General features: G+C 57.2%; 1 protein-coding gene across 2 annotated transcripts in view; it reads right to left on the reverse strand.

The window, feature by feature from the left end:
- The window catches only part of CXXC5 (CXXC finger protein 5), a 33,543-nt gene extending 26,676 nt beyond the window's left edge, over positions 1-6,867 (reverse strand). The window contains exon 1 of one of the 2 annotated variants that reach the window (XM_070414855.1): positions 6,318-6,867. The gene's annotated coding sequence lies outside the window, so the exon portion shown is untranslated. Of the gene's footprint in view, positions 1-6,154; positions 6,220-6,317 lie in introns of those variants that run through there. The other variant, XM_070414856.1, reaches the window with a different exon arrangement.
- Between the last annotated feature and the right edge of the window lie 3,112 nt (positions 6,868-9,979).

The following is a 9,979-nucleotide window of genomic DNA, read 5'->3' on the forward strand; positions in this document are numbered from 1 at the left end:
TCAGCGACAGGCAGACAAAGGGGGCCTGTGGGCTGGGGCAGGGGGCTGGCTCCATGGGCCATGAAATATTAAAGAGCCTAGGCCAATGAGTGACAGAGGTCATAGAAATAAGGAGACTTGCCAGGGAAAACGGGGACCCCCGCCCCCACCACCTGTCCCTCTCCACCACCTCCAGCCGAGCCAGTCTCCCCAGCTTTCCTCCTGCTGTGGCTCCTTTCAGTCTTTCCACCCTTAGAGGACAGGCTGAGGGTGGGAGGGGCCATGGGGATTAGTGATGGCAGGGGACCTTTGCAGTTCCCTCTTCCCTCTGGCTGATCTGCGCTCAGGCGGCCTTCCAGAGCTGCCAGCCACCCTAGCAAGGCCAGGAGGCCTGTCAGCACAGCCACTGCCACGGTGCCTCCTGGGGGAGGAAGGGGTAGACTTCCAGCTTCTCCTTTACGAAAAAAATCAGCCAAGCTACCGCTTTCCGCAGAGACCAGAGGGGAGGGAAGGCCATGGCTCAACGCTCAGCTAAGCCAGCGAGCAAGCCAGCAGGTCATGCCTTAGCGCCCCCCCCCCCCCCAAGCCCTATTACCAGCCTCATGACCTTGGTCAGTCCCCTCGTCCTTGAGCCTGTGTCTTCACCAGCCCCACCCAACCCAGGCGTGGTGAGTGGAAAGAAAGAAGGTAAGTAATATGTTGAAAACCTGCTGGGGCACCTGGGACCAAGCACCTGCACGTAGACAATCCTCCCAAGCCTCTGTGAGGTCAAGCCTATTATCAGTCCCCTTTTACAGATGGGGAAAAGAAACTCAGGCAGAGTGACTGCACCCAAAGTCACACACCTGATGATTAACATAATGGAAACTGAAAGACTAAATGTGAGCCTCGTGTTTTTCTTCTTCCTTTTCACCGGGGGATATGAAGTCCTCTTCTCCATAAAAGCCAACTTCAATTGAATGCTGACTGTGGGTTAGCCACTGGTGCTAGGCACTGCACAATCATCTTTGTGCCCATTTGAAAATGGTCTTGTGGATTAGGCACTCTTATCATCCCATATCAGGGATAAGGAATCTGATGATCACAGAACACAAATCACACATGGCCAGGATTTGGAACTAGGTCTGACTCCAGAGCCAGAGCTCAAACACACCTGACTGGGTGAGGAAGGCTTCAGTAGAGGGGGGGAGCTCAGCGATTCTGCTGGCCCCCATAATGGACACGAAAAAGTAAAAAACAAGGTCACGAGCCCTGTGCTAAGGGAATGGCCAGCAACTGCTCTGGGAGCAAGAGATGGGCAGAGCCTGTGGAGGTCGGAGGTGAGGGCACTGCCTAAGGGCCTGGCCACAGTGATTTGCCTGGTCTACCCACAGCCTGTGTACCAGATAACACAAGTCCCCTCGCCAAGCTTTGGGGATACTGAGGCTAATCCAAAAAGGACCATCAGAACCTGTCCTGTTGATCCCCAAGGTTCCAACATGCACCCCAGGGCCAGTGTGCCAGGAACTAATCTCACCCCCATCCCAAGAGCCCTTAGTGCTAGCAGAAGGGGGGCAGGATCCCCTCCTTCCCTTCTAGGCCCTCCAAGCCCAGAGGGAGGCCAGCATCAGAGGCAGGAAATGAAGAAGAATTTGCGATCTAATTGAGCTGGCGGGGGATTAGGCGGCAGAATGCAATTACAGGGGCTGGAGCAAGGCCAGGGGCACTGACACCCTGAGATGTGGCCTGGCCCAGGTGACTGGGCCTAGCCAGTCTCTGGCCAGAGACACCCTACTGGGAGGGTTGCAGAAGACAGGTAAGAAAGGATTTGGAGCCAGAAGGCTCCTCAGCACACAGAGAACAGCCCCATTTAACACCCAAGAGCCCTGTGGACTCTCACATAGGGAGCAGGCAGATAGGAACACATGCTCTCACAGGCTCTGTTCATGCAGGTACACATATGTGTTCATATTCCCAAGAAAGCCCCACATGTGTTCACTTGCATGGAGACAGACTCACAACCAGCAGACACAGAACTCTGGCCCTTTGCTGCCACTGGCTCCAAAGGGGTGGGGGACTAAAAAAAATACACCCATGACCTTAAAATCCTTTTATTCCTGTAATCACAGGCTGCCATTGACGTGGATACGTGCTGTCACCCTGGCCCCAGCCTGTCTCCCTCCACGGCTTCCAAAACTCCCAGCAGGCAGGCAGACGGGGAAGCTGCCCAATTACTGCCAGGGAGGGCAGGGGAAGGAAAGGACCTGGTGGGAGAGACTCAGAAAGACAGACTGGAAGACAAAGATACAGAAAGAGAAAGGAACACAGCCACCAAAAACAGACATAGATTAATGCCCTCACAGCTCAGATATGCCCAGGTTCACGTTCACACTTTCACAATTCAGATACACCACTTTGGGAGCATCAGCCACTCCCAGATTTACAAGCATATACAAACACAGAGGTATACACAAATCATAAATATACACTCTACAAAATTCCAAGCATACATAACTCAGAATATGCATATTCCCAGATTCACAGGGACAAATAAATGCAATGCAGACACACACAACTCCTAGATCCCCAGATACACACGCTCAGACTGCCCCACCCCAAGACAGACACACATTCACAGCTATCCATGTCCTGAGTCATAAGCACACAGGCAGCCTAGATTCCCACACCTCAGGCCAACAGACTATACCCACACAGCCTCATCTAGCAGCTGACACTGGCTGACTTTAGGGAGCAGGTGGAATGGTGGGCGATTCCTGGGTCTTTGAGGGGGCCAGTCCTTTCTCATTGCCTGCAGCGTGGGAGGTGGGCTCAGAGTTGGGGGGAATTAAGAGGGAAGTAAGAGAAAGCAAAAAAAAAAAAAAAAAAAAAAACTTGAGTGGGATATTCTTGTTGGGCAGTAGTGCGTGAGTAACAGGGGAGGCTTTTTGTGGTCTGGTGAGTTCCAGCTATGAGTGAGAGTTTAACTATTAATACACTTAATCAAGGACACTTCACACACACACACACACACACACGCTAGACTAGAGGCTAGAATGGGACCAGGTGATGAGGATAAGAGGGAGAGCCCAGGGGGAAAAAAAAAGGAAAAGCCCCAATCAGGACTTCAGGAGGTGGGGAAAGAGGGTGGAGCTTCCACCCTGGGCCTGCCTCCAGAGCAGGGGCGGAGTCAGTGATTCATTCTGCACCCCCCCCAGAAGGGTGGGGCTTGACACAAAGTAGGTGCTGGATAAACACACATTGGGCCAATGAATGAATAAGTGAATTATATAGAGAGAGCAGGCAATAATAACAGTAATAACAATAAGTGAGCCCCACCCCATCCTTGGCCAGGCCTGGGGAGTTCTGGCATCATGGTCATCCCTCCAGACAGGGGCTCAGGAAGCATGCCTAGGTCTGGCTCATCAGGATCCTCCCCCTTCTTCCACCTTATCCTGCACCCTGGAAAGTCAGCTGGCCTCAGCCAAGCCCACAATTCTCCCCCCCAAGGAGAACCCCACCTCCATTCCCCACTCCCATAACTAGGTGGGATCCTAACGAAGGTGGGGTATTTAATGCCCAAAGACTTGGTTCTTTATACAGATGCAATTCTGCCCACCCCAGCCCCACACTCCTATGAGCCTCAGTTTCACGCTTGTTAAATGGGTAGAAGGCAAGCTAAAAGCTGGAAAGAGGCAGCAAGAGTTGGGGGTCACAGTGGGAGCCCACACAACATAGGCCTGCACTGGCCTGGGCCCTGGATGCAGAATCCTCCCCTCCCTTTCCCTTCCCTTCCCCCACCCAGCCCAGCCCAGCCCAGCCCAGCCTAGCCCAGCCCAGCCGGGTGGACATTCCAGGCCTCACGTGATAAAGACGAGGCCGCTGGCCCACGGGTAAGTCAACAGGCTCTGTCGGGGGAGATAGGAGGCCTGGGCCAGGGTCACCTGCTGAGCCGAGAAAACAGCCGGGCCCAAACACACACACATAAATAAGGCGACAACGGACGGACAGCCAGCCAGCCAGCCAAGGGTCTGTCTTCAGCAGAGGAACCTTGAAAAAGGAGGTGGCATGGGGGAGGGAGGTGCAAGGCTGGCTAGAGGCTTCCCTGGGAGAGCTTCGGCATCTGCCTGAATTGGGGGTTCGGGGGGGCTTTTACCACGATCTCCAGAGACCAACCTCCCTAAGCAGTTCCCACCCCTTCCCAGGGCAAAAATCATCCCCTCTCCCTCCTCCCCAAGGAGAGAGAACAATTTCCGTTCTGGGAGGGGGGGTGACAGCTGCAGAGCGGGCCACTAACCCCCTTCGGCCCCCCTCCCCCAGTCTTGCTTGAGTCTCATCCAGGGAAACTGCTAAATCAACACTACGCAGGAGTAGGTAACGCCGGGCTCGGTCTCTCCGCAGCGATCTCAAAAGGGGGTTTGGGAGATTTCAGGTCCCAGTTTCTGGGTTTCCCACTGCGGGTCGAGGTCTTTGGAGAGGGGATCAGGACAAGCTGAGGCCAATACACCCCCTTAAAACGTCTACTTTAAATGCTCCTCAGCTGCACGAAGGACGCCCCCGCCCCCCCCCCCTCGCCCCCGCCGCCCCCGCGGGCCGGGGCAGCTGAGGTGGCGCCGGGCTTTCAAACAGCGCTCCAAACAAGCCCGCAACGAACGCGCACGCAGCCCCCGCCAGGCGGCCCCAGCGGAAAACTTGAAAGGGACTCTGCCGGCCGCCCTGGGGCAGCTCGGGCGGGGGCGAGGGCTGAACCCTCACACACGCCCCCCTCCCAGCGCTTCCTGCGCAAATGCGGAGAGGGGAGGCAGGGCGGGCCACAACACCGAACGGCACCCGCGGCGCGGGGAAAGGCGGAGGTCAAGAGGCTGGTTCGCCGGGACCCCCTGCAGCCCCCCCCACCCGAAGGCGCAACTCTCAGACCACCCAGCGTCCAGGGGCAAAGTAGGGCGCGGCTGCCAACCCCACAGACCCCCGTAACAAGAGGCGAGAGAGAGAGGATCTTCCCGGATGAGTATCTACAGAACACCCCCCACCCCTAATCTGCCGGTGCCTCCTTGAAGCCCACGACACGAACCCAACTCTGCGAACCCCTTCCGATTCCTGGGGGGAGGGGGGGGGAAACAAACAACAAAATGCGATCTTGCTCCCACATCGGGCGCTTCAGCTCTTCTGACAGGTTCCGGAGGCGGCCCCCCATTTAAAAACTGGGGTCACTCACTTTCTGTCGATCCTACAAATAAACAAAGCCAGGCGCACCCCACACTCCCCTCCGGAAAGCAGCCCACTGCTGGCTAGGACAACTTCCCCCAGCAAGAAAATTAACACATTCTTAACGCAGCGGTTCATGCCCCCCCACCCCCCCCACCCGCTCAGGGGAACCCAAGGGGAGGGTGATTCGGGGCCGAACTTATTGAGTAAATGCGGGGCCAGAACCGCGAGGCGGGCGCCTGGGACACCCGCCTCCCACAGCTCCGCAGCGAGAGGAACACCCCCATTCTCCTTCCCTGGCTTTGCGCGCTGCTTGGCCACGCGGGGCTCGGGAGACAGCCTGAAAGACACCCCCACCCCCCCTCAAGGCTGGAGAGGAAACGAGTGAGGCCGCGGGGCGCGGTGAAGGGGGGGGGGGCGTGATACTTTGACGGGAAAAAAGGTCAAACTTGATCAGCCCGCCAGGCACCCTGAGGGCAGCGGGGAAGCGCCGGAGGGGGAAATGTGGCCGCCGCCCGCTCCAAGTGGAGGGGGAGACTCCGCCACGCGTGGTCCAGGACAGTCACCGTCGCCCCCAAAACACCGGGCTCAGAGCGGGGTCAGATGGGGGAGTGAGCGCCAGGGATCGCCAATCAGCCGCCCCCGCAGGCGGAGCGCCCGCCCAGCACCGAGAGGTGAGGACCCCCGGTCCCGCCACCTCAACGCCCTCCAGCTTGAGTACTTGGGAAGAGGACGGTACCCCCGCAGGGAGAGCCCCAGCCCCAACCCGGGGCGCCCAGCCCGCAGTCCCGACCCTAAAACCCCTCTTTTTGTCTGAACTCAGTGATCTGCGACCGCGCCAACTGCGGCTAGGGGAAGCTTGGGTACAGCAGCGGCCACCGAGCGATCACCGGCGCTAGGGTTCCCAGCCTCCGGGGCTCCAGGACTTGGGCTGCAGGCGTCCCCCACCCCTCCCAAACAGGACCCCTCCTTCCCTGTCCCTGGCTCTCCGCACCTGAACTTCGGGGGAGCCCGCGCCGCCAAACTTTCCGCCGACTTGCAGCGAACTCCGGCCCTGGCCGCGCACCGGGCCCCGGGGGAGGAGAGGGAGGTAGGCGGGGAAGGGGAGGGGGCCGGCCTCCGGGGGGGTCGGGGGAGGGCCGTGGCTCGACACCTACCGGCTCTCAGAGTCGTCCAAGCCGCCACCGCCGCTGCCGCCGCGAGGACGAGGGGGAGGGGCGGGGCGGGGAGCAGCGCTCCGCTCAGGGCACCGCCGCCGCGGTGCGCTCCTCTCCAGCCCCGCCGTCCGCCGCGCCCGGGTCCGGAGCCGGAGTCACGCCGCCTAGGCTGGCCCGAGGCGGGGAGGGGGGGGAGCCTGCAGCACCTGCCCCTCCTCCCCCTCCCCGCGGCCCAAATTAAAAAACAACAAAAAGCAACTAATCACCCCCAAGCAGAGCGCGCCGCGGCGGGCGGAGGGCGAAGCGTGAGGCGCCCGGACTCAGCAGGCGGCGCGCATGGCTGGACGCGGGCTGGCCTGGGCTGGGACGCGGGGCCCGGCTTCGGGGGCAAGGTTCGGCTGCTCTTCTCGCTGGGCTCGGGCGCCTGCTCTCGCTGCCGCCGTCGCCTCTGCTGCCGCCAGTACCGCCGCCTCTACATCCCCGCTCAGGCTCCGCCGCCTCTGCCGCCGCCGCCGCCGCGCGCCCGCCCGGGCAGGAGCTCTGAACGCTGCCCGGGGGCTGCCGGCAAAACCCGGACCGGACTAACTGCTCCTCCCCCCGCACACACACCCCACCCCCGCTACCTCGGCTCCCCTCCCTCCTCCCTCTGCCTCCCTCCCAGCGCAGCACCGGCCACTTAGACGCCGCAGGCTCTGAGGCCCGAGCCGCAGCCGCGGCGCCTCCAGCTCCCCGCGCTCTGACGACATTGGCCCAGGCTCAGCTCCCCATCACGCCTCGTCTTCACCTCTTTCCCCACAACTTTACAAAAATAAGAGGACCTCCCCGTTTTATGAGGGGTGCATAGGTTTGGACACCCACCACACTTTAAAATCTGCCGTCCCTCCGCCCCCTCTTCGGCCGTGCCCCTCAGATCAGATGCCTGTAGGTCCGGTATCTCCTAGCAGAGGTCTCTTGGAGCTAGACGCGGTTCAAGGACCCCACCTATCCAGGGCGCTTTCTTGGACTGGGTGGGCTCTGGTTCCCAGGGAGAAAAAGGGCAGAGATTCCTGTTCCCATTTCACAGATGAAGAAACTGATCCAAGAAAAGACATTTTTGCGTCCTATGCCGCCAGTGGCAGTCCGAAGACCCAAGTCCTGGGGCTAAGGCACTCACATTGTGTGTGGTGCCCTGGAACCCTGGCCTACAAACTCCAAGGATGAAATAGTGCCTATCTTAAAACAGCGCGCAACAGACACTGATTGAAAGAGATTATAAAAGCCCATTGGGTACAGATTTTAGTCCGGCATATCCATGCCGGGCTGATGATATGGCAGAAGTCCTTTTTTCGCCATCTCAGGGATCCATAGAGTAAAGCCCCAGCTGCTGTAATTCCAAACTGCAGATAATCCCAAAGTGAAAAATTTCTGCAATTCTGTGGAATTCGTGGGGGTGGGTTTGTGTTTCTTCTTTGAGGCAGAGAAAACACAGCCCCCAGACTCCAGACCCTGGGGGGATAGGGAGCAGAGCAGTTGGGGGAAGTCTGCCTTGAGTTAAACAGTTGCAACCCTAGATCAATTGGGGCCCAGATAACAGGGAGTTAACTCTGGTGACCCGGGTGCCTCCAGCCACAGGCCTCCCAGCCTGGCCTCTGAGAGAAGCCGTGGGAGAAGCGAAACCAGCTCCCACCTCGCTACTTCCTCTCCTCCTCTGTGCAGCCTGCCTGTCTCCTAGGAGGCAGTGGAGGGCCTTGAGGCCAGTTGTTTAAGGGAGCAGACAACTGCCCACCCTCCAAGTCTAAATTTGGCCCTGGGACCTTGACTTACTTAGCCAGGAGGTAGGGAGTGAGAGAGGTGTCAAAGGGCAGAGTTCACCTGGAATGTGTTTGTTGCCTCTCTACCCCTACTGGCCTCCTGGGCCATAAGGAGTGGTCCCTCCCCAAACATTGTGGACACTTCCTCCCTTCCTTCCACAAATTCCAAGTGTACTCTTAGCTTTATTCAAGGAATGGTTCTCTAGGGGAGATGTTTAGCCTTTCCTCTCCTCTCCAGCAACCTTCCTAAAAGTCAACCCAAGCAAACATACTATGTGAGCAAAAGCAAGGTACTTGCTCTGGGAACACAGTTTTAAGACAAGTGAACACCTCTTATCACCCCTAAACTACTTAAAGACACATTCTAGGTCCCACTCTGATGTCAGGTACCATGTTGGCACTGACCATACAAAGAAAAAGGAGGGAGGGTCCCAGATGTAGATACAGCCGGGATCTCCAAACACTTAGCCCACCTCCATCTACCTTTTCTGGGGAAGCTGAGGCACAGAATGTGAGGAGGCACCTGTTCCCCAAGAGTTAGCAGCAGGCCTCAGAGGATTAGGATCCAAGAAATGAAGCTCAATCCTGCAGAGCTCCGGAAGCTAAGGGTCAGTGCAGAATCAGGTCTGCACACCTAAAAGAAGCTTCATGCTAGCATTCATGCGGGAGGGTGGATAGTGGCTTCCACCTTAGGGAATTACTAGTATCCACTTTTTAACTGGAGACTTCTGCCCCCAATTCAGAAGAGCAAAGCCACGGGGCTGCAGGCTGCAATAGAGATGAGCCAGGTGATTCCAAAGGTGACTTTCTCGGAGTAGGGGCTTTGGTGCACACCTGGCCCGGTTTAGAGGATGGATCTAGGAGTCTTCCCCTGCTCCTGGAAATTAAGAACTGGAGGGAGATCCAGACCCTCCCCTATCCAACCCAGGTAGGAATCAGAGGGGAGAAGGGCAGAATTGTTGACATGGAAAATGCAACATGAACAGGAAATGTCGTGTGCAAACCATCCACACAGAACTCTCCACCATCACAAATGAGACAAGTAGGGGACACCCAGGAAGGATCCAGTGTCAGTCTGGCCTTGGGAGAGATCATCCCCATTCTAGCCCCCTTCCATGGGATGTGAAGCCGCCCTGACTCACTATTTCTGTCCTTTCTCCCTGCCTCCAAAGAGGAATATTTAAGTTTCACATTGTTATTCAATCAGTTTAGATTCAGGAAGCAAATTCCTTAAGTGTCCAGCACCTTTGGAGGAGAGAGGGGCCTGTCTTCTAGGAAGGAGTATGTTTAGCACAATGCCCTCTCTGGGCAGGGCATTGTGCTAAACAGCTGACATGCATTATCTCATTTAAGCCTTACATCAGCCCCAGCAGTAGTACCATCCCCATTTTCCAGATGAGGGAACTGAAGTGAGACTGGAACCAAAGAGAGGCTTCTCACATACAGATGTGCCCTGAGGTTCACTTGCTTTATATCCTGTAGTGATTCCTCAGAGCCCAAGCCCCTTCCCCGGCTGGACCTGGCTTTGCTAACCAGCCCTATGCCTCCCTGAAATCCCTGGGCCCTGCTGACCAATAACACTCAACACTAGTGGTTCCCTCAGAAACCCCAAAACTCTTCCTTCAAGTTTCCATGGCTTTACATGCTCCCTCTGCCCAGGAGGGCCATAATCAAGCTCATCTCATGAACTCCTCACTGATGACCAAACAGCATGTGTCACCTCCACTGGGAACCTCTGATTCCCAGCCTGTTTCGCTCATATCTACAGTGCCACCATTAGCCTTTGTGCAAATTAGAAAACAGTACTCCCTTTGGGCAGATATATGCACCCCTTTGGTGGCTGGTCATGGACTGTCTTTCAGTCTTCCTTTG

This window comes from Myotis yumanensis, unplaced genomic scaffold (assembly GCF_028538775.1).
Source record: "Myotis yumanensis isolate MYYU_CA2020_CCGP unplaced genomic scaffold, mMyoYum1.0.hap1 SCAF_5, whole genome shotgun sequence".
Taxonomy (NCBI): domain Eukaryota; kingdom Metazoa; phylum Chordata; class Mammalia; order Chiroptera; family Vespertilionidae; genus Myotis; species Myotis yumanensis.